The sequence below is a fragment of the Nelumbo nucifera genome, chromosome 1, assembly GCF_055504915.1.
Source record: "Nelumbo nucifera cultivar China Antique chromosome 1, China Antique-T2T, whole genome shotgun sequence".
Taxonomy (NCBI): domain Eukaryota; kingdom Viridiplantae; phylum Streptophyta; class Magnoliopsida; order Proteales; family Nelumbonaceae; genus Nelumbo; species Nelumbo nucifera.
In genome coordinates, this window is record NC_142649.1 from 124,556,684 (window position 1) to 124,580,364 (window position 23,681).

Genomic DNA, 23,681 nt, shown 5'->3' on the forward strand with positions numbered 1-23,681 from the left:
ATGAAAAGTACTAAAGAAAACAAGTAGTTATTCAAAAACCTTCTCAAAGTAGGTTTTTAGACTCAAGCAAGGACCTAATCCCGACCGGTACTGAAAAGCTTATTACTTTGTATTTTAGTGAGAATTGGCCACACAACATTCTTTTCTAAGAATCAGAATTTTCCAGAATTGATGTCAAACAGGGCCTTAATGGCTGAAGCTAAAGGTGAGGGTGTATAGATTTATATACCCTTAAATATTTTAGTATTTAATCATTTTATACACTATAAGATAAAGTAATAAATTGTTCAATTCAATAGAACAACTTCAGCCGTAACCAAAACAGACCCTAAGCTGAATTTCTTGGATGGGAACTTTTCAGTAGGGATGCAAACGGATTAGATCGGATTTGAATTGAGGTATATCCGAATCCAATCCGATAATAGATATCTAAGTTCCGATCCGATCCTCAAAAATGGTGATTCGAATACGAATCCATTAAGGATGTCAGATATCTGAATTTGATCTAATCCGATTTTGAATTATGAAAATTTTAATAAAATCATAAAAGTTTATATAAAGAAAAATAAAAATATGTATTTTTTTCCAATTATTTTCATCATATATATTAGGATAAATTACAAAGATCCCATGTACTTTGTTTTGCGACAAAGACCCCCCCGTGAGACAAAGACCCCCTTCTATTAGCCCTCCATCCAAAAAGACCATTGCAATATCTTTTAATCCCCATACAATCCTTGTAATAACTATTTGGATGAGAAAAACATTGTTCATCTTCCCCAACCTCACAATACACCAACAACAACGACGATAATTCCTTCTACCTCAATTTCCTTCACATTTATCTCTTTCTCTTTCTCCCTCTCCTCTCTCTCTCTCTCTTTCTCTCTCTCTCTCTCTCCCCCCCCCCCCCGATCTCTCTTCTTCCCCTTCCCCTTAACGGCGTCGGGATTGAACCCATTTTCACGAGTTTGGTGTGATTGCTCTGAACGAGTGAGAGGTGATACAAAGCTAGCGCTGAGTTGTGCCGAGCCCGCTCGCTCTCAGACTGGAGCAGGTGTAGAAGCGGCGGCAACGCCCCTAACACCCCTATCGCTGGTTTGTTGTCATCGTCAAGCACCAGGCTGAAGAGGGCACCGGCCGTGTGTTCCTACACCTCAGCGAATCCACCTTTCAGTACATCAATCAATGGTGGTACAGCCCTTGTCCTTAAAATCTTCACCTTGTTGACCTTCTCCAAGGATAGATTCACCAATGCTACCACCACATTTATCTGAATAGTAGAATATTGTGATACCAGGAGAGGTCGCAGGGCTAGCAACAATCGAGGCGTATAGAGGGTAGCCCTAATTTCTTCTTGGGTTCTCGTTACCTTCCTCAAAGAGATCACGACTTCCTCCTACTTGAATACCTAAGAGCTCTTGAGCTTAAAAATGAACTCGTCCTCTTCAGACGAATCGGGGTTTAGATTTTCATCATCTGCGGTAATCTCAGATGAGGACGAAGAAGAGTAACAAGAGGGTCGAGTGGAAAGAGGTAGAGGTGTACTGGGAATCGTAATTGCCACTGATTCCTCCGTGCTAGTATAGAAGTGAGTCGGCCATCGATTTACCTCGGCCTCTGTGTGACTATACTTAACGGGAGGTTTCTCTGCAACCCCTTCCAACAGCTCCTTTTTAGAAGTTCCTAGCTTGGCATCCTTTTCATCTTCCTCCTCTTTATTATTGTGCTCGCCCTGTGATTTTTCTTCCTAGAACATCATTAATGCATGAACAAGCTTCTTTGTAGAGGCATACTCCATGGATTTAGGTCGTTCAATGCCAAAATTATCGCACCAGTTAAGAATAGTCGATTTGTAGGTGATGTTGGGAATTACCATAGAGAAATCGGGCTTGGAGCCGTCGAAGAGGATCGGTATAAACCCAACTTCTTACAAGCTTGAACGCAGCTCCGCTCGAGTGTCTGACCGAAAGCAACAATTATAGGATCCGTGATTAAAGACCCAGAAATTGGACACACAAATTCCTTAGGGTGTTGCTTCGCTTCGGGCTTCAAGGCACTCGAAGAAGACCGATTGAAGGAGAACCACTTGTGCCTTCCACTCCCCATCTATGCGACTAATCTTCCAATCTATTATCTCTCCTTGGAGTTTATTTGATGGAAGCTCGAGTGAATCTTCCCAAAGTTGTTCCAAAAAACTGAGTAAAAATCCCAACTTTCATTGTTTCGATGACAAACCGAACAAACAAACAAACAAGTCGAGATTCGATGAAGTCAAATGAGTTGCAGCGCCGAAAATGTGAAAAGAAAGTCTAGAAGATGGGTGTTACCTCTCTAGTAATCTTGCACAAATGGGGTTGAGGTTACCGTAGATTAAAGTCTTTGTAGGAGTTCCCAACGCTGTTAAGGGGAAGAAGAGAGAAATGTGAAGGAATCTGAGGTAAAGGAGATTACTGCCACTACTTTTCGTGTATCATGAGGTCGGGGAAGATGAACAATATTTTTCTTGTCCGAATAGTTATTACAAGGGTATTATGGGGATTAAAAAATGCAATATAAACATATTTATATCTATACTACCTATAAAAGAGTGAATGTCCCTTTTTTTTGGAATTTTCATTGGACATTTTCTACCCCTTATCTAAGCATCATACAATAGGCATAAAGAGGGCATGTATGTCCTTTACTCTCACTCCAAAAACTGCCCACTTATAACGGTTAAAAAACTATCCACTTATAACTGTTCAAAAACTGCCCATGAATTGTAAATAGTTTTGTCTTGGAGATACTGTCACGTGCAAATGCACGTACATGTTTACTAGTTTATAAATAACTATATGTATGTATGTATGTATGTATGTATGTATGTATGTATGTATGTATGTATGTATGTATGTATGTATGTATGTATGTATGTATGTATGTATGTATGTATGTATGTATGTATGTATGTGTGTGTGTGTATGTATATATGTATATATATATATATATACATATATATATGTAAGTATATAGGGTGACCTAAACTATCCAATATGATCAAAAAATCCAACAAAAAATTATTGAATCCAACAAAGTAGCATACTTTTTTCAGTTAGGGGTGTTGGTGTGATGGACTTAAGATTGTAGGGTTATGCATTGAAGTTAAAACCAATATTTTCAACCCACCAGTCGAATTGTTCAAACTGTCACTTGGGCAGGATTCCGGGTCCAGTTCAGTTAAGACCTGTCAAAATGGTCAAAAACCATTCTACTCAGCCAATTTGACCTGGTGACCGGGTTGCACACTCAATGCATGCAAACTTTCGAAGGCCATAACTTTGTATTCTGATGTCTGATTGAGGTGTCTTTTTCACCAAAAGACTATTGCCCTGTTATTGTTGCAAAAAAAATCCCTTTTAGCCTCAAATTGCAATTTTTAATTTTTATATAAATAAATAATATATTTATACAACATTTATTACTAATATATATATGTGACGTGAGACAGCCCGCGACCTGGAGACAAAAACGGTTCAACTTCTGAATCGATTTTTAAAACATTGGTTAAAACCACTTCATTGACTCTACAATAATCCCGACCTATACTGTACAATCAATCTCATTTACTTCATACACATCCTTTGACTCCACAATAATCATTCTCTCTCTCACTCACTCACTCACTCACTCACAAAAATGTTCCACTGCACTGTACCTGGACAGTTGGACTAATGTGATAATGTCTATACGCACAAAACTTATCTATCTGGACTAGTGTCTAGCTGCTGTTTGGAGGAATGTGAAAGGATGAGAGATCCATCGTATGGACACCTAAATCTTGTGGAATAAGGTGGGTGGATTTCAAAAATTTTTTCTCTCCCTTTCAACTGGGAATCGAATTCCCTATTTAGAAAATCATATTTTCAAGGATCAATCTTGAACCATAAACTGAACCAGATCTGAACAAAAGCTGTAGGAGAGAATTATACCTGATACGGAGAAGTAATATCTCCCAATGGAGATGGCGCAGTGTAGGATGGAGCAGAATCAATAGAGTTCTTCTCCAAGAACCTAGTCCTTCGCAAGAAATAGCAGGATGGCACGTGAGCACAGCTTCCTATCAGTTCTTTCACAAAGAACTAATATCAAGATCAAATCTTGACTTCTCCCACTGAATTGGAGATCGAATTGGCAAGGTAGGCGACAAGAAGACGGAGGCGGCAAGAAATAATTCTACAGGGTTGCTTGATTCTTCCTTCTGTGATTTCAGCACTAAAGAGGATGTGAGTATCTGTCTTCTAAAGGCTGCCGCCCCTTCCTTCTTTTGTAACCCTAAAGGATCAGCTCCTAATCCAATTAGGAGTTGCTGATCCAAATCATATTTGGATCAGACATCCCTTTAGGTGATAAGGATAAGCCCTTATCTTATCTGCAGATTGGATCAGCCTTCTCCTAATCTTATTAGGAGGTTTCCAGATCCAAATCACATTTAGATCTAGACTCTCTAAGTGGATAGGGTTAAGACCCTATCCTATCTACTAATCCATCTCAAAATTCGCCCCATATTTAACTAATTAAATAGCCAAGTTCGAAATGGGCTTTAGGCCCATTAAGGTCCAATGCTCACTTAGCCTTCCTAACTATTGCCCAGTTGGGCTTCCTTGTATGGTGTGGGACCCAAGCATTGATCTACACATCAGCCATATAGGTTTAGCCCAGCCTTTATTACAAGGCCTAGCCAAATACACTGTTATGGACAATGCACCCCCTGAAACCCATCAAATGGTCTTACACTCAACCTCTCAGCCCATAATGATCAAACACTGCCCCGACAAGAGAGGACCTCTCCCTCGGCTGCAAGGAACAGTGTTGCACTCTCTACTTATATGGATCCCGGGAATTAAAACATTTTGCAAACATTTTAGAAACCATAATATATATATACTTTTATATCTCATACTAAATATATTTTGCAAAACAAATCTCAACGATTGAAATCGATTATCGGCAGTCTTGGTTTCCATCAGAAAGAGTGCATCCTCGATCATTATCTTTGTCCGACAAAGGGGTTGATCCTGTCACTATGATCACCCACTCAGATGAATTCTCAGATTGTCCCAACATACCCAGGTTTTGACCTCCGCTAAGGATCTCACTGATTGGTACATCAAAGACAACCCAATCTGACACTCAGTGTAGTATCATAATCGAGTCTAGGGGTCAGGTGTAACTTTCCAGTTTTTGCCCATTAATCTCCAAGGTCTAGGGCAATATTGGAAATCTGGTCTGGGTCAAATATTCAATTGATCCTACACTGCATGTGCCTAGGGTCTCACCCTGGCAACTGAGACAGACCACCCCAACCGACTTGGTGGCACATCAGTGTCAGCCTTATCAGGATAGGTCTCCCCAGACCGACCCACTGGCTGTGAACATTCTAAACTAACACGAGTCTCATTAAGTGTATAGTTTAAGGGTATTACATAGAAATATACCAAGGGAACATGAATCAAATATGTACTTTTATTCATTTACAATAAACTCATAATGTACATCATTCTGATTGAAGCTAAGGGCATACAAAACTGTCCAATAGAATGCAGCCTAAAGAAAGAGCTGACATCGGAAAGGCACTTTCCACTTCCATAATTTCCAAGGAACAACCTGTGATGATGAACTAGCTTAATCTTGAATGAAACATTTATAAGAAGATTTCACTGTGTACTGATGTGAATTAGGTGTCTGATTTTTATGACTTCAACAAATTTAAGAAATTAAAAGTAACAACCAAAAAAATCTTTTTTGCCGACAAGCACTTCCAGGACCTGTTGGTGTTTGCTACTTTGCAAAGCCTTTTTTTTTCAATGGGATTGCTGTATAGTTCAGAGATCATCTTTGCCTCTCTGGTGCCCTTGGATTCTGCATGTAGCACCATTCATGGTAACCAAGTGACTACTAACTACATGGTTGACTGTTGCAGTAATATTGTCACCCTTGCCTTGTTGGGCGGTCTACGAACAGTTGAATTGGGTAAAATGTGGTTCTGCCTTTTTTGTGGATAGGGTGTGCTAGCTCTTTAATTGCTGTATGGCAAGTGATGTTAATTATTATACCTCAAATATTTGATTGACTATTTTATACACCAGAAGACAAACTGAAGTATTTTAGCTTAATCAGTTCAGTCGCTTATTTATATGAAGTTCTCCTGTCTTGGTTGCGCTTATACATCTTATGTGGTGTCGATGTGGTCGGAGTGATAAGGCGGCCGTAGAGGTAACACATGGCACCCGAGGCTAGATCAACCATAACCCAAACACCACTCCCCTAGTTCCAAAGTTGAGGAGTGTAGTGCTCAGTCACGGTGTGGCGTGGAAGAGCTCTTCGTTCTCAATTGACGAACTTGAATGTGCCGGAGGAGGGTGTTTGGGCCGTCCACTACACTCCCCGCAAGAGAATGTGCCAGAGAGTGGAAACCTTGTTGTTTACATGCTGTAGTGGGATGTTCAGCCCAAGGACGAGCTTGATGCCAGCCATTAGGCACGAACTCACCGGATCACAAAGCAGTTCTCTAGAGAGTGTGGTTCTATGTCAGGCTGCGATAGTAAGTCTTCTTGTTACTTCGGTCACTTTTACTTTGGTTGATTACTTCTGTTGTGCTGACAGTTGATCTCTTTTTGCAGACTACTTGCTCGGTGGTTGCCTTGGTCGATCACCTTTGGATGGTGTGATGCCTTTACGAGGCGCGAAAGGCTAAGGTCGAGCGCTCGAGGGCTCAATTAGTCGAGCTCGAGGCTGAGAATGTCGAGCTGAAGTGTGGCATTGACAAATGGAGTGAGACTGTTCACAAGTTGAAGGGTCATATCATCGAGTTGAAGGAAACGCAGGAAGCCCTGAGGAAGGAGGCCGAGGAGAGGGTGACCTAGGTAGAGGAAGAAGGGGTTGCCTCACACTCTTGGGCGGAGGGATTCCATTTCTACCGTGAGAGGATTGTGTATCGGCTCCCTAGTGCCGCCAAGGTCACGCAAGGTCTAGACCCTTTCGATCCCCCTACGCCTACCAAGGGTGGCACTGCTACTATCGAGGTGATTGAGTAGGTCAAGGAGTGTCCAACCGAGGAATGACGTACTCGTCTAGTGCCGTTGCTTCCATCTTCTTGTCTTGTCTCACTGTTATTTGTAGATATAGTCCCATGAGTTATATAGTAATAGCTGGCAATTCATCATGGGTCAGTGTTGTTATTGCTTCTGTTCTGAGATGTATGACTTAATCTTTTGCATTGTATACGGCTCGATATGCCGAGCCTTTTGATATATAAACACTTTTAATTAATGAAAAGATGATTTTTTGTTCCGTGTTGTGTATCCTTGCTTCCTCTTTCCTTTCCTTTATTTTGTTGAACTCAAGTACGCGAGTTAGCTGTAAGCATCGGTCTTATTCTAGCTGAGGTCTAGGGTAGCAAAGATCTAGATGTTCCAGTCTTCAGCTTTGTGCTGGCCGAGGTGCTTTTGAGCTCTAATCGCTTGGGGGATGCTTAGTGGCACCTGGTCTCTAGGAACCTTGCACTGTTTTTGGGCAAGCTATGTTCCTCAGTTGGCTTTGCTCTGATAGATTGTTAATCAGGTGTGCGGAGTTTGATGGCCACCCACTAACCTTAGGAGGCGGGGGCGTCGTTCCCGCTTTGGGCTTCGGCCATTATGGTTCGGCCGAACCATTTGGTGAACTTGGTCGGCTATGCATTGTCGAAGTGTGATTGCATTGTGTAGCGATGAATAATAGTAGTGTGTGGGCACCTCAATCGTTAGAGTTTGGTTGGGCGATGCATGCTATGCAGCGTGTACTGTGCAATGTGTGGTATGCGGTGTGTACTGAACAACTAAATGTAAAAATTGAGTCTTTATTAATGTGGATCACTGATAATACATCCTCAAGTTCTCGGTATTCCAATCCTCAATACAGGCTTCCCGTCGAGGTCTTCTAGCTTATAGGTACTAGGTTTGAGGAATCCAATTACTTTGTAAGGTCCTTCCAATTTTGGTACGAGCTTCCCCTCTCCTGACGCGGGCACTATGACTTTGCGAAGGATGATGTTGCCTATCTTGAACTTTCTTCTTCGGACTTTGGAGTTGTAGTATTTCGCCATCCTATGTTGTTGTTCTGACATCCTGAGGTATGCTTGGTCACGTGCTTCTTCCACCAGGTCGAGCTCTATGCGAAGGTCCTTGTTGTTCTGCTTGTTGTCATAGAGCTCGGTCCGGAGAGTTGGGGAGCCTATCTCTACGGGGATCATGGCTTCGATCCCATATGCTAGGCTAAATGATGTTTCTCCGGTCGTTGTCTGCGGTGTGGTCCTATACGCCTAGAGAATGCTCGGCAGTTCCTCGACCCACCTTCCCTTGGCCTTGTCAAGTCTGGTCTTCAAGTCGTGCAATAGAGTTTGGTTGGTCACTTTGGTTTGTCCATTGTTCTGTGGTCGGTGAACAGCTATGGTCCGGTGATCTAACTTCAAGTCAACGCAAAAGACTTTGAACTTACGATCAATGAACTGGGTGCTGTTGTTGGTGATGAGGACCCGAGGTATGCCGAACTGGCAAACAATGCTCTGCAAGATGAAGTTCTAGTCATTCTGTGTGGTAATACATGCCAGAGCTACGGTAGGGAGGAGGAACTTATTTTGCTCGAACGCAGTAGGGAAAGGTCCAAGGATGTCCATTCCCCATTGAGTGAAGGGCCACGGACTCGTAATTGGATTTAGGGGGACCATTGGCTAATTGTGAAGGTTGGAGTGCCTCTAACAACGGTCAAACTTTTTGATGATCTGGGCTACATCGTTCTTCATGGTCGACCAGAAATAGCCTTGCCGAAGTGCCTTATGAGCCAGGGTTTGTGTGCTGGGGTGATCTCCACAGATACCTTCCTGTATCTTTTTGAGGACGTAGTCGGCCTCGGAAGGGAGAGACACCTTAGGTAGGGGAGAGTGTACGACCGATGGTAGAGCTGTCCCTGGATAAGGCAGTATCGGGCCGACCTATGTATGGGCCTTACTGAACAGGGAGGATGAGGAAGGTTGTAGGCGAGATGTTGGGCTGAGCTATTGTATCCATCTGGACCGTTGGGTTGAGGTCTGTATGCGGCGAACTAGCAAGATTTGAGAGTGCGTCAACTCGTACGTTCTTGGCTCGAGGGATTTGTTGGATGGTGAAATATTTGAGCTGTTGGATGAGCTCTTGCACCCTTTTCAAGTAGCTTGCTATGGCTAGAATCCTTGCCTCGAATTGACCGTGGATCCGGTTGACCACTAGTTGGGAATCATTGAAGGCTTTGACTCACCGAGCACCGAGGTTTAGGGCAAGCCGAAGTCCGGCGATCAGAGCTTCAGACTCAACTTCATTATTGGATGCCTTGAGTTCGAACCTGAAGGCGTGCTCTAATACAGTGTTGTCCGGGCTAGGAGGATAAGTCCGGCTCCGCTGCCTTGCTGATTGGATGAGTCGTCCACATGTAAATTCCAAATCAGTGGTGGTGCGACTGGATCTTGTGCTGAGAAAGTGCACTTGGCCAGGAATTTGGCTAAGGCTTGGGCTTTGATTACGGGCTGCGGTGCGTAGTCGATGTCGAACTCGCTCAGTTCTATGCTCCATTAATTAGGCAGCCAGATGCTTCTGGCCTTTGCAGAACTTTCTAGAGAGGCTGGTCGGTAAGCACCCGGATGCTATAGGCATGGAAGTAGGGCCTAAGCTTTCTTGCCAAGGTTATTAGGGCTAGGGCACCCTTCTCTAGATTTGAGTACCAACCGAGAGATAGAGTAGTAGCATGTCTCTAGGGCTCGGCTTTGTGAGTAAGGGTGGCGAACTCAGGTACCTCTTCAGTTTTTGAAAGGACTGTTTACATTCCTCGCTCCATTGGAAACCCCTCATCTTTTTCAGGGCCTTGAAGAAGGGTAGGCATCGGTCCACGGACTTTGACATGAACCTGCTGAGGGCGACTACTTGTCCCGTAAGGCGCTGCACTTCTTTGTAGGTTTGAGGCGATTGCATGTTGAGAATGGCCTTGATCTCTTAGGGTTGGCTTCGATTCCTCGTTGCGTGACCATGAACCCCTGGAATTTGTTGGAGCCGACCCCGAAAGCACACTTCGTCGAGTTCAGCTTCATTCGATACTTCCTAAGGGTGCTGAAGACTTCTTTGAGGTCGGCTAGATGGTGATTGGCCTTCACCAGGTTCAGCTTAATTTGATACTTCCTGAGGGTGCTAAAGCTTCATTCAATACGCCTCTACATTGTGGCCAAGCTGATCTTTGAAGACGTGGTTCACCAGTCGCTGATAAGTAGCGCCGACGTTCTTGAGATCGAAGGGCATCACTTTATAGCAGTAAAGTCCTTGGTCAGTGGTGAAGGTTGTCTTCTCTTGGTCGTCCGAGTGTATTTGGATCTGGTTGTAGCCTGAGAATGCATCCATGAAGCTCAGGAGTTTATGCCCCACCATTGCATCGACGAGATGCCCAATCCTCGGCAAAGAAAAGCTGTCTTTAGGACATGCTTTGTTTAGGTCGGTGAAGTCGATGCAAATCCTTCACTTCCAATTGGCCATCTTCACAATTACCACGTTTGCCAGGCAATTCGGGTACTTAACTTCTCGGATGAAACCGGCGTCGAGCAGCTTCTGGACTTCTTCGTTGATCACCTGGCACTGTTCTGAGGCGAAGCTCCTTTTCTTCTGTCTGATGGGTCGGTAGCATGGGTTGGCGTTCAAGCGGTGGGTGATGACCTTGGGGTTAATCCCCAACATGTCTACCATCGACCAAGCAAACACATCGGCATTGTCCTTCAACAGAGCATTCGGGGTCGATCGGCCGAGGATGGCATTGTAAGGCGAGAGGGCATGGATGACGATGAAGTCGACCATTGCCATAGTGGTGATGTCACCATCTTTGATTAGAAGAGGCAGGGCGATCTTCCCTAGGGCATTGAGGGACTCTCTGGAGAAGCCTACTAAAGGGGTGTTGACCGGAGTGAGGCAATCTTTGCCGATGTTGAGCTGTTCGAAGTTTTCCTCGAAGAGAGTATCGGTTGAGCTTCGGGTATCCACTAGGATTAGCCAAACTTTGAAGTTGGCCACCTTGGAAATTATCATGAGGATGTTGTCGTGTGGGGTCTGGACCCCCTTGAGGTCGTCTTCTGTGAAGGTAATCAGATCATCCTATCGCCTTCTCTTCTGTTCCCTATCACTGATCTCGAGTAGTCGCGCATATACTTTATGGATCAAGCTGCTCTCTCCCCCGGAGGCCATCCCTCCTAAGATCATTGCGATGACCCCGGCCAAGGGAGCCTGGGTTGGAGGTCTGTCTGCTTGGCATGGTTATTCCTTTAGCTTGTGCTCCTTGATGTCAACGAAGCCTCCTAGGTATCCATACCTGATTAAGTCCTCGAGGTGTTGGCACAAATTGCAGAAGTTGTATGTCTCGTGGTCGTGGTCTCGATGGAAGTCACAGGATTTCTCTTTGTTTCTCTTGTTGTTCTAGAACTTCATCTTCTTGGGCCACCTGACGTAGTTACAGTCAGGGATCTGCATCAAAATCTTTGACCGAGGTGCATTCAATGTGTGAAGTTCTGGTAGGTCGGCGGTGGAGTCCTTGGTCTTCGGTCTTGTCTCTTTCTATCTTGATCCGCCCTCTCTGTCTTGCGCTCATCAAGATCCCTTCTCTTCCTATTGTGCTGCTCTTCTTTGCCCATCAGTTGCACCTATGCTTCTTCGGCGTTGTTGTACTTCTTGGCATGTGTCATCAGTGCAGCAATGGTTTGAGGCGGGTTCTTTGATATCAAGAAACTGAAAGCGGAGGGGCACAGGCCCTGCGTGATGGCTGTGACTGCCACTGACTGGTTCAGGGTGAAAACTTGTAGGGCCTGGACGTTGAGCCTCACCCAGTACTCTCTGAGGGTCTCTCCCTTTCTTTGCCGCACTTACATGAGGCTTGCCGAAGTTTTCTAATGTCTCTGGCTGGCCATGAACTATGCTAGGAACTGGCTCTCTAGCTGCTCCCAAGAGGAGATGGAGCGCGGGGGAAGGGAGCAGTACCACGTTCGGGCAACTCCCTTGAGGGTCATTATGAAGGCTTTACACATCAGACCTTCAGATGAGTCGTGCAACATCATCATAGCCTTGAAGCCTTCGATGTGGCTGTTGGGGTTTACGGCTCCCTCGTATATCTCGAATTGCAGAGCTCACCAACCGACTAGGGGATCTCATCCACGATTTCCTGGGTGAAGACTACTCTTTGGCTGGTTAGTCATTGGGTTCCGCGGGTCAGACCATGGGAAGAACTGCGCTTTTGTCAGCTTGGTTGCATTCTAATTCGGTTAAGCACTATCTGAGTTCCCGGATCTCTACATCTTTGTTGTCTAGGGCTACGTGTGTTATCCTTTCTCTTTTGGGCATTATTGGGCGGTCTTTGATTGAGCTAAACTCAGTGATGGAGCCCAATTGTTGTTGTGTCTATTTGTTGAGCCTTTTTCTTACCGAGATTCTTGCAGAGTGGTGCGTCTTGTTGCGATCGTCGTTGTCTGTACCTAATTTTTGCTTAGTCCGCCACCTGAACCTCCAATTTACCTCAATTGCCTGGTCTAACCCATTCAACCTATCTGAAGCCTAAAAAAACCCAAAAAATCCCAACTTTCAACTCCAAAGCCCTCAAATCCACCATTAAACCTGTCTGATACCTATCCGATAGCCATGATTGACCCCTACTTACACCTTAGCCATTAGATCATACACAACCATTAGATATAGGACCTCCCAAAACACCTACCCATAAAATTTTAACTCAAGATTCTCTCGTATAGCCCCTCATTAAATAAAGATTCCATTTTGACCTCACTCATTAGCCTAAACATTCAGAACCCAGATTACCTTGATCTTGACAGATCCGAACTGATCAGAACATACCTTTAGACTCTAGACATACCATAGCACCTCCCCATAAATTTTTAACCCCAGATTTCCTCATTTGCCTTTCCAATAAACCAAGATTCCAGTCTGAAACGTTTCATTGACCTAAATTCCTATAATATTGACCCTCTAAAACTGATCAGACTTCATTATTAGATCCCAGACACCCCCAAATACCAACCTGTGAAATCTCAACCCGAAATACCTCCTTTGACCACTCCATCGCACCAAGATTCCATTTCAAGGTTTTAGGTTGACCAGATTACAAATCTGCTCAATCCTGCCCAATTGGCTCAATTGGCTCAATCTAACCATACCAGCTACCTTAGACTGCCCAAAAATCCGATCCTGTGAAATTTCATCCAAAGAAGACCTTGTTTTCCCCCTCGATCACACAAAGATTTTATTTCGAGGCCCTAGATTAACCAAATCAAACCCTTTTTCAGATATGCCTGATCTGGGCCCACTTGGGCCAATCTAACCCCACCAATCAACTCAGAATGAAAACCCTACTTTGTAAATTTCATCAAAAAATACCTTCATTCACCCTTCTATCTAAAAATATTTTATTTCGGCCAATCTTACTAGCCAGCACATGGACGACCCCACTCTAGAGTAAAACCTATCTCAACCCTCTATTTTTTTGGCAAAAAAATCCCAATATTGAACCAGAATCCCCGGTTTAAGCCTTGGATTAGGGCAACTTCATAATTTTTGGAAAACTCATGAGCTTTTTTATAATTTTAGGACATTCGAATCAAACCGGGTCTGGGGTCAAACCGGGGATTCTGGTTCAATAATAGGATTTTTGGGCAAAAACAAATGGAGGGTTGAGATAGGTTTGATGGCAGAGTGGGGTTATCTATGTGTGGGCTAGTGAAATTAGCTAGAATGGGATCTTTTTAGACGGAAGGGTGAATGAAGGTATTTTTGGCTGAAATTTTACAAGTTAGGGTTTTCGAACATTCCGAGTTGATTGGTGGGGTTGGATTGGCCCAAGTGGGCCCAGATCAGACATATCTGGAAAGGGTTTGATTCGGTTAATCTATAGCCTAAAACTGGAATCTTTGTGTGATCAAGGGGGGAAACAAGGTTTGCTTTGGATGAAATTTCACAGGATAGGATTTTTGGGTAGTATGACGTGGCTGGTAAGGTTAGATTATGCCAATTGGACCTGGATTGGACAGATTTATAATATGGTCAATTTAGAACCTTGAAATGGAATCTTGGTGTGATGAATGGGTAAACAGAGGTATTTTGGGTTGAGATTTCACAGATGGGTATTTGGGGGTGCCTGGAATGTGATGATGAGGTTTGATAAATCTTAGAGGGTCATGATCGTAGGAATTTGGGTCAATAGGACGTTTTAAAATGGAATCTTGGTTTGATGGAAGGGCAAATAAGGGAATCTGGGGTTAAAAATTTATGGGGAGGTGTTATGGTGTGTCCGTAATCTAAAGGTTTGGTCTGATCAGTTTGGATGTGTTAAGATCAAGGTAATCTGGGTTCTGAGTTTTTAGGCTAATGAGAGAGGTCAAAATGGAATCTTCATTTGATAAGGAGGTAAATGGGGGAATCTTGAGCTAAATGTTTTTGGGTAGGTGTTTTAGGAGGTTCTGGGTCTGGTGGTTATATATGATCTAATGGTTGAAGTGTAAGTGGGGGTCAATCATGGTTATCGGATAGGTATCAAACAGGTTTAATAGTGGATTTGAGGGCTTTAGGGCTGAAAGTTAGGTTTTCTGGGTTTTTGGGGGGTTTCAAAGAGGTTGAATGGGTCTCATTGGGTAATTGAGGTAAATTGGAGGTTTAGGCGACAGACTGAGCAAAAATTGAGTGCTGACAATTGCCCCTCTTTGTTGTGAGGTAAGAAACTACGAAACGACAAAGACCAAAAGAAGCACATAAAGATTTTTGTGAAGGGTAAACTTGGAAGAGGGGGAAACGAGAAAGGAGGGCTGAGACGAAACAGAGTTCCTGTGCAGCATCATTTCATCATGTTCAAGCCATTTTATTCTTGGCAAAGTGATCTCTCCTAGGTATCAAGAACCTTTAGAATTAAGGTACATTTTCCATAAATGAAAACAATAAAAACAACTGATAATATGAAAACTACTCATTTTGGAAAAAAAGACCCCTCCTAGGTATCAGAAACCTTGCGCAAATAGGGTACATTTGCTATAGAGGAAGGCATTAAAAGCCAAACAAAACAGAACTTCAGTTGCCAACAATGATATATTCTTTAGAAAGCATTTTAAAATCCTTGGCAAAACATTTTGAAAACTTGACAAAGGTCTTGTGGATAATATAGTATAACTACTTTTTTGATAAGCGAGAGACATCCTTTTATGTAAGAGCGGTCTATGCTTGAAAACTTCGATGAAACACTCAATAAATCCAACAAGAATGTAGAGCGTTGTGCTTTCAAGTGTGTGACAACGTCTTGTATGATTAATGCATGATTAATATCATATCTTGAACTATTATTTCCCTTTACTCTCTTTGGTGGATGATGGAGAATTTTAACACAATAACAAAATCATCAAAGGTTGTGAGATTGCTAGACATGCTGCCATACGCCTAGAAATGAAGTGGACCTATCATTAAGATTCTCGTTGCCATCATTTTTAATGATATGCTATGCTACAATTTAACTAAAGTATGTTATGTCGTGGCACAAATAACAATCCATTGTAAATTGGAAAATCACAAAACTTATGGTATTCAAGATTTGTAACACGTAAAGCCATGATGCAAATTGGACAATCTACTATAAGCCAAAAAATCACAAAATTTATGATATGTAATTGTGCAACATTCAAAATTTTTAACATGTTAAGTCGTGATGCATTGATACTCCGCCGCGAGGGACTTTGGTGCCATGAAGGCCTTTGATTCCATAACAGGTTTTAATGCCATAAGGGACTTTGAATCAAACATAATTATTATGATCAAATATTGAATTCTATGCTATAGGATGGAAAATGATATGACTATCTAAAAGTTGGATGATTTTTAAAAGCATGGCATGATTAACTGGAAAACACAATTCATCATGTAATGAATGACTTTCAAATGAGATTTTTAATTGATCGATCAGTAAAGACAAATATAATGCAAAATGCCATATTTAGATGATTCAAAGCAATGGATACTCAAAGATAGCTGAATTGGGTTATTTCCTAAACTTGAATAAGAGACAAAAGTAGCCACTTCTAATTCGGATTGGAGTGATTAACACATTTCAAATCTTAAAGACATAAACATTGGGTATGCAATGATTGCTTTTAGAGACCGAGTGAAAGCAAGAAGTTGATAAGAAGACAAGACATATAAGAGGATATTTGCAAAGAAACTTACCTACCTACCTGTAGATACTTAGAAGAAAATGTCTTTCCTCTTCTCTTGCTAGGTAATCCCCAAAAAAGATATTTTGAGGGTTTTCTCCTTTCTTTCTACAATTCCCTTTTCTTTCTCTCTTCACTCTTTAGAGATTGAGTACCCTAAGAATCTCAAAGTTGTTGGGGTTGCTTAGAAATCTTTCTCCAAAAGGGAGGGGGCTTGTCACCTCCCTCTAAGGGACATTAAATAGGGATTGAGGTGGTTATGTAACTACCTCTCATATGAGTGAAGAATGACACTTAAAGAGAGGGAGAGCCCGGTTGATATCTTCCTTAGTGGCCCGAACTTTAATTAACTCATTAACCTTTTTTTTGTAGGTAAATGACTTTTTTAAAAGATCCAAAGCAAATAGATTTTCTTTTATTTGTTTGTTTTTATATTTATTTTCTTAGATGTTTCACAATCTATATTTTTGTTTGTTTTTATATTTTCTTTAGTGTGAATGTAGTTTAGTAAAGTAATAAGTTTTCATTCTTCTTTCAAAAAAAGGTCAGACCCAGTCAAAGAAATAGGATGAAACCATCAAAACAAGATCAACCACCTCCTTCCATGACTGGTGCAGAACCAAAAGATGCATACCAGATGCCATTAAAAGATTATGACACAGAGAAGCAAATTCAGTTCAAATAAGAGGTTGAAATTGAAGCTCACCAAGAGGATTCAAAGCAAAGTTGGAAGCTCATGCACTAATTTGGTTATCTATAAGCTTATGGAGTGTACAATTACAAAAAAACTACCTGTTAGACAAGAACCTATTCTGTGTCAATGCAACACATTTATTTTGCTCAAGACAATTTTACAAAGTTAGAGTTAGTCTTAAATTTTATAGATTAAAACATATTGGCATCACCTTCAGGCTTCAGCTGCATGGTTTATGATGAAGGGTGATTTGGCCCAACCTCATAAATGGGTGACACGTGTACGTGACTCGACATGAAAAACAACTCGACATGAGAAGATCGACACGTGGACATGACTCGACGTAGATTCAGCAAGTATCAGCTCGCCTCAAAATGAGCTCGGGTACAATAATGTCCCGAGCTGAAGGTACTTCGGGTTGAGTCCATCCCAGTTCGTGGACTAAAACAACCAAGTTCACGGCAGTCTAGACCCAAGCAAATGAGCCACCTCGGAGACAACTCACCTCAGGCAGAATCAACTCAGCATGCCACCAGCAGCTCGACACAAGTAGCTCACCACAAGGTAGCTCGCTACAGGGTTCATTATCAAGTAGCCCTGAGTCCCGCGAGAAGCTTCCTATATGACAATCGTACCTGTCAACCCTAAAAGCTGCACCCACGTCCCTTGCCTGGCGGCGCAGCATCTGCCAACTCTAAGGACTGCACTCATTGTCTCTCACCTGGCGGCATCGTGCCTGCCAACCCCGGAGGTTGTCTCCTGCCTGGTGGGACCATACCCTACAATTGTCGCATTAGCCCACCTGTTCCCCAGTCCTAACGATAACAGCCAATCACTCTGAGGCGTTATCTGACAACAGACCGCCACGACAGAGATTTGGGATCAGCTCCTCCAAACCTGCCAGAATATTAGTATATAAAGACTTCAACCCCCCAGGGGCCAAGGTATCGCATATTCACCACTCTCTAGCTTTCTCATCTTCTTGCAAACTCATTTTCTTCCAGCTCGCAACTGAGTACTAACTTAAGCATCGGAGTGTTCCCACCGGGTGAGCAACCTCGGGTTCCTTCATCTCTCTTCGTGCATGTATCTCTTGCCCGTTGCCAGCTAGGAGCTCAGTCACTTCCAGCTAGGAGTGGCCGGATTGCGCATTATCAATTGGCGCCGTCTGTGGGAAATGCTTCGAAAAGCCTTCTCTACCAAATTTTCACCAGCATCAATGGCGTCTTCAAGCAACGCCGGGCAGAACAACGAAATGAACACTTTTGGGGGACACCTTTAGGCTTCCACCATGCGCATCGGTTAGTTTATTGTGCCTCTTAGCGCCTTCGGGGTCCCCACGCTGAACCTTCCCCAGGTTGCCGAAGCGGCGAACGCCCCATTCCCTCCTGCGGTGAACACCACCTTTACTGAACCCTCCATGGTTCCTCCCACCGTGGGGCAAAACCAGTTGGGTGACCTAGTGCAGTGCGTGCGGGCCATTCAGGCCCAGATGCAATAAGTCTAGTAGCTTCAACACTACCAACAACAAGTTCTTTGTCATTTCTATCAGCAGTAGTTCCCAACGCTGTAGCAAAGCCGACAGCCAGCCCAGCCGTGGTGCCCAATAATGCTGCAGAACCAGCAACCGCTCAACCACCGCCGAAGTAGCCGCCCTCATCGCCGAGGAGGAACCTCCCAAGCCTCATCCCATAGCAGGTGAGAGCCCGTAGCTCCCACTGCCTCGTGGCGACGAGGCGGATCAGAAGACACTCGCCCCGCCGAGGCCGGTCTACCCTAGCGCGCGCAACCGGAAACCTCACTGACGGGCAACCGATTCGAAGTCCTGGCCACGAGCTTTGAACGAGACCCTTCAATTCGCAGAAGTCAGTACCAACCTGATACTCACTAGGCCAAGACTTGGCCTGATAGCACCGAAGCAAGCAACACCAACACGGATTTAGCCAAGAGGCAACGAAGGCGGCGTCCCATGGTGCGCCGCGCGATAATTCCTAAACAGCTCGCGGAGCCTAGCCAACCTGAGCAACCCAAAGGTACGACGGGAGTGAGCCCGAGAGTCGCAGAGACCACCCCTCTTCTCTCGGTGCCATCTCCCCTCTCTCCTGATCTCTTGACTGCTCCTATGCCAAAAGGCTTTAAGGTATCTTCTCTAGACAAGTACAACGGGTCGTTTGACCTAAACGATCATGTGGACTCCTTCCAGTCCCAAATGCACCTCGCTGGAGCCAGTGAATCCTGCATGTGTGTCACCTTCTCCACAACCTTCAGAGGAATAGCGCACACGTGGTATTGAAACCTCCCACCCGGAGTAATCCAAAGCTGGGTGCAGTTCGTACAAGCGTTCACCTCGCACTTCGTTACTTGCAAGAAGTGCCTGAGGTCGCAGGAAAGCGTTCTTAGCATAGTCCAGAAAGAGGGAGAATCCATCCGGAGCTACATCAAGCACTTCAACGACACCTGCCTCTTGATCCCGAACCTGGACCCCGCGGTGAGACTTGCCGCAGCAAAGAGAGAAGTCACTCATCAAGAATTCAAGTGGAACGTAGTGGTGAACAAGCCCAAGGACATCACTTCTTTCCTCAAGCTTGCCTACCAATTCATCGAGATTGAAGAGGAAATGAACCAAAAGGCTAGAGCTCCAACGGAGAAAAGGAGAGACGATGACAGGGCGTACCATGGAAGCAACAAGAGGAAGAAGAGCAAATCCCCAACCAAGGGAGATAGCAAGTCAGGTTGGCACCCCCGAACTCCCCCAGTTGAAAGGATAAGTTACACCTCTCTCAACGCAAAGTGAGGGGAAATTCTAATGACGGTTAAAGACGCTCCGTTTGTAAGGTGGCCACCCCGGATGAAGGGGGACCCCGCTACCAGGAGTAAGAATGTATATTGTCATTTCCATAAGGATCACGGTCATAACACCGAAAATTGTAAAAACCTCCACGACGAGATTGAGGAACTTATCCGTCGTGGATACTTAAAAAACTTTGTACAAAAGAGTAATAAAAGCAGGCAGATCGACAAGGAGAGCAGAGGAGAGATGCTCCTGAGTCCAGTAATAGACAGAATCAGGGACCACCGCCCAAAGAAAGGCCAGTCTGCGGAGTGATCAACACAATTACTGGCGGATCCATCATTACGGGCTGCACCTTGGCAGCTGGGAAGACCTCGGTCCGCAAACTGGGGCGTGAGGGCCTGAATCCGCCGAAGTGTCCACGGCCCACGGATCCCATATCCTTTACCGAGGATGATGCACGAGGGGTCCAATATCCCCACGATGTCGCACTGGTCATAAGGATGGAGTAGTGAGTGCACTAGCCGTTCACTAGCCGTTCAAGTAATGAAGTAGTGAGTGAAGTATCATTCCCACGAGGATTTAGGACACAAGTATCAATACTAAATTGAGTACTTCTTATCTGATTAACAAATAAATCAAAACTTTAATGAAAGCTAAAAATCCTAAACTAAAATCTATCTAAATCATTGGCCCAATTGCCTTCAAATCAAGTTAGAAGAGTAAGCAGTAAATGGCAATCTCAGAATTCAGCAATCTATCAATTTGGATCATTCGAATAAATCATGATTAAGCCTTGGTTTGGTGAAGCCCCAAGGTCATGAATAGCCTCTCTAAAGCGCATGTTCATTCTCTAGCAAGAATCTAATCCCCATGCATGCATTTCTTCAAACACTTCTAAAGCATCAATTCAAATCTGAATTGATCACCAACTGAATTGTGCAAGTTATCTCTAACCTTGCACTCAATTTAGTTATTGAATAGTAGATCTGAATTCCTAGAGTTTCTCTCAAGCACTCTAGGAATTCCAAGCTTTAGATCCATTTGACCGATTTGAAATTTGTAGATCTGAATTCTCTTTCAATCAATTCAGATCTTGCAATCTCAGATCTGAGAATTCAGATATGAGTTTTGAAGGTTAATTGGCCGAATTAATCTACAATTTAACTCCTATTCAAGAAACTTCAATTACAATTCATAACCATTCGAATGAATATAAAAGAATTAGATTGTTGAACTGAAATTTTACAAGCTGAAATACATCAAGGAAGAATGGAAGAAGGAGAAAGAAGAAAGAAAATATAACAAAGAAACTGAATTCAAATTAAAGGAGAATGAAACTACAATTGAGTTATTACAAAAGATCTTTGAATCACAAACCCCCAATTTCGAACTCACCTTCTTCTTCTTGCTTGCTTGACTTAAACTTCCTTCAGCCCTTCTTCTTCTTCTTCCTTGCGCCTAGCCTTCTTCTCTTATCTTTTCTCAAGGTGGCCGAACCTCTAAGTGTGGGAGAGCCTTCCTCTCAAGCAATTGAACAACTCTCCCCCCTCCTAGAAGCCTCCTTATATAGTTTTTCAAGGGGGCTCTTGCCCCTTCTTGAAGCCTCTAAAATGGGTGTATTACACCCATTTCTTGAACTTTCTAGAGCTCTCTTGAAAGCCTCCTAAGGGCTGCTATTTGGGCTGCACTTTGGCTCTCTCTTAGCACATGATAGCTATGCTTTGAGCTGCTCTTTTGGGCTGAGAATGAGCCTTTTTTGCTAGGCTGAATTCTACTATTGGATTGGCTTTCTTTTCTTGGGTTTTCTCAAGGAATCCACTTGTTATTCTTGGGCCGAAGTGCTCTCTCTTGCTTCCACAACCGGGCTAGGCTGAATTTGGTCTTTTTGAACTTTCTTTCCTTGCATTTTTCCTTCATTTTCTTGGATTAATTACCCCTGAAACTTATTCTTAGCATTAAGCTAAATTAAGGCAAAATTAATAAAATTGGCATAAAAATCCATGCTAAAGTCCTCAAAAATTATAGATAAATTGTAGGTTCATCACGTGTCTTGGTGGATTCAGGAAGCTCGGCCGACATCCTGTTCAGGAGCACCTTCCACAAGCTGCAGCTCAGGGAGAGCGACCTCTAGCCCGCAAGTACCCTCCTAGTGGGCTTCAGTGGAGAAGAGGTAAGGCCCCTCAGCCGGATCTCGTTGCCTATGGAGATCCAAACATGGCCCAGCGTTGCGAGGTTTGAGCACGCCTTCCTAGTAGTTGCGACGCCTTCCCCGTACAATGCCATTATAGGATGGCCCATCACCCACACGCTTTGTGCGGTGGTATCAACCTACTACCTGACAATGAAGTTCACCACAGACTTCGGGATAGGGGTAGCCCAGGGCGATAAGCTCGAGTCCCGGAAGTGTTATGTCGCGGCCCTCAAAGGGAAGGCCAAGCTAGCAGAAAGCGTTGAACTCGAACGGCCTGTAGAGTATCCTGAAGAGCGAGCTACACCGACCGAGGGAATGACTCTCATCCCGATTTCAGAAGATGATCCGACCAAGACAATCCAGATCGGGGGAACGGTCGAAGAACCTCTTTGAACTCAACTGGTAAGTTTCCTACAAAAAAATTTAGACGTATTTGCATGGTCCGCGACAGAAATGCCCAACATAGACTCAAGAGTAATAACCCACAAGTTAAACACTGATCCCCTAGTCAGGCCCACTAGACAAAAGAAACGCAACCTCGACCCAGAACGCTGGAGGATAGTCGACGAGGAGGTCGGGAAACTTCTTGCAGCCGACTTCATCCAGGAGGTCCATTAGTTGAGCTGGGTGGCTAACCCCATTCTAGTAAAGAAGGCCAACGGTAAATGGTGCATGTGCGTCGACTATACCGACCTGAATCAAGCCTGCCTAAAGGACTATTTTCCGCTCCCCAAGATTGACTGTCTAGTGGACGCGACCTCAGGGCATGAGTTGTTGAGTTTCCTGGATGCATACTCAGGCTACAACCAAATCAAGATGGACCCCGCCGATGAAGAAAAAATGGCTTTCATTACCAAACTAGGCCTGTATTGTTATAAGGTCATGCCCTTCAGGCTGAAAAATGCCGGGGCAACCTACCAAAGACTTGTGAATCGAATTTTTGAGCCGTTGATCGGCGACAAAGTTGAATATTATGTAGACGACATGGGCGTCAAAACCCAATTTTCGGACTGTTTAATAACTGACTTGCAGTGTGTATTTGAAATCCTACGCAAGTATAATATGAAACTAAATCCTAACAAATGTGTCTTTGGTGTCACCTCGGGAAAATTCCTCGGTTACATAGTTAGCTGACATGGCATCGAAGCTAACCCTGAAAAGATAAAGGCTATCTTGGACATGAAGCCTCCTCGCAAGTTGAAAGAGGTCCAGAGGTTGAATGGCCATATGGCTGCCCTGAGCCGCTTCATGTCCAAGTCAGTAGACCGTTGCCTACCCCTCTTCAAGGCAATTAAGAAAGGCAAAGACTTTGAATGGACTAAAAAATGCCAGTTTGCCTTCGACGAACTAAAAAAGTACCTGACTAGCATCCTGATTTTGACCCGACCCGAGGAGGGTGATATTTTAAAGTTGTACCTCTCCGCGAGCGACGAGGTGGTCAGCTCGGTACTAATAAAGAAAGTAGATCGGGTCCAATGGCCTATCTACTACGTGAGCAAAGTTTTGTAGGGAGCCGAAACTGGGTACCCAGAGATCGAGAAGTTGGCATATGCGCTGATCACAGCAGCTCGGAAGCTTCAGCCATACTTTCAAGCCCACACAGTTGTCGTTCTTACCAACCAACCCCTGAGGCAAGTCTTGCTCAAGCCTGAGGTATCCGGAAGACTGACGAAGTGGGCTACAGAACTCAGCGAGTACGACATCAGGTACGAGCCCCGAACAGTGATTAAGG

General features: G+C 43.9%; 1 pseudogene; it reads right to left on the bottom strand.

The window, feature by feature from the left end:
- Positions 1–256: 256 nt before the first annotated feature.
- On the bottom strand, positions 257–2,109 carry LOC104609794 (U-box domain-containing protein 38-like; annotated as a pseudogene).
- Between the last annotated feature and the right edge of the window lie 21,572 nt (positions 2,110–23,681).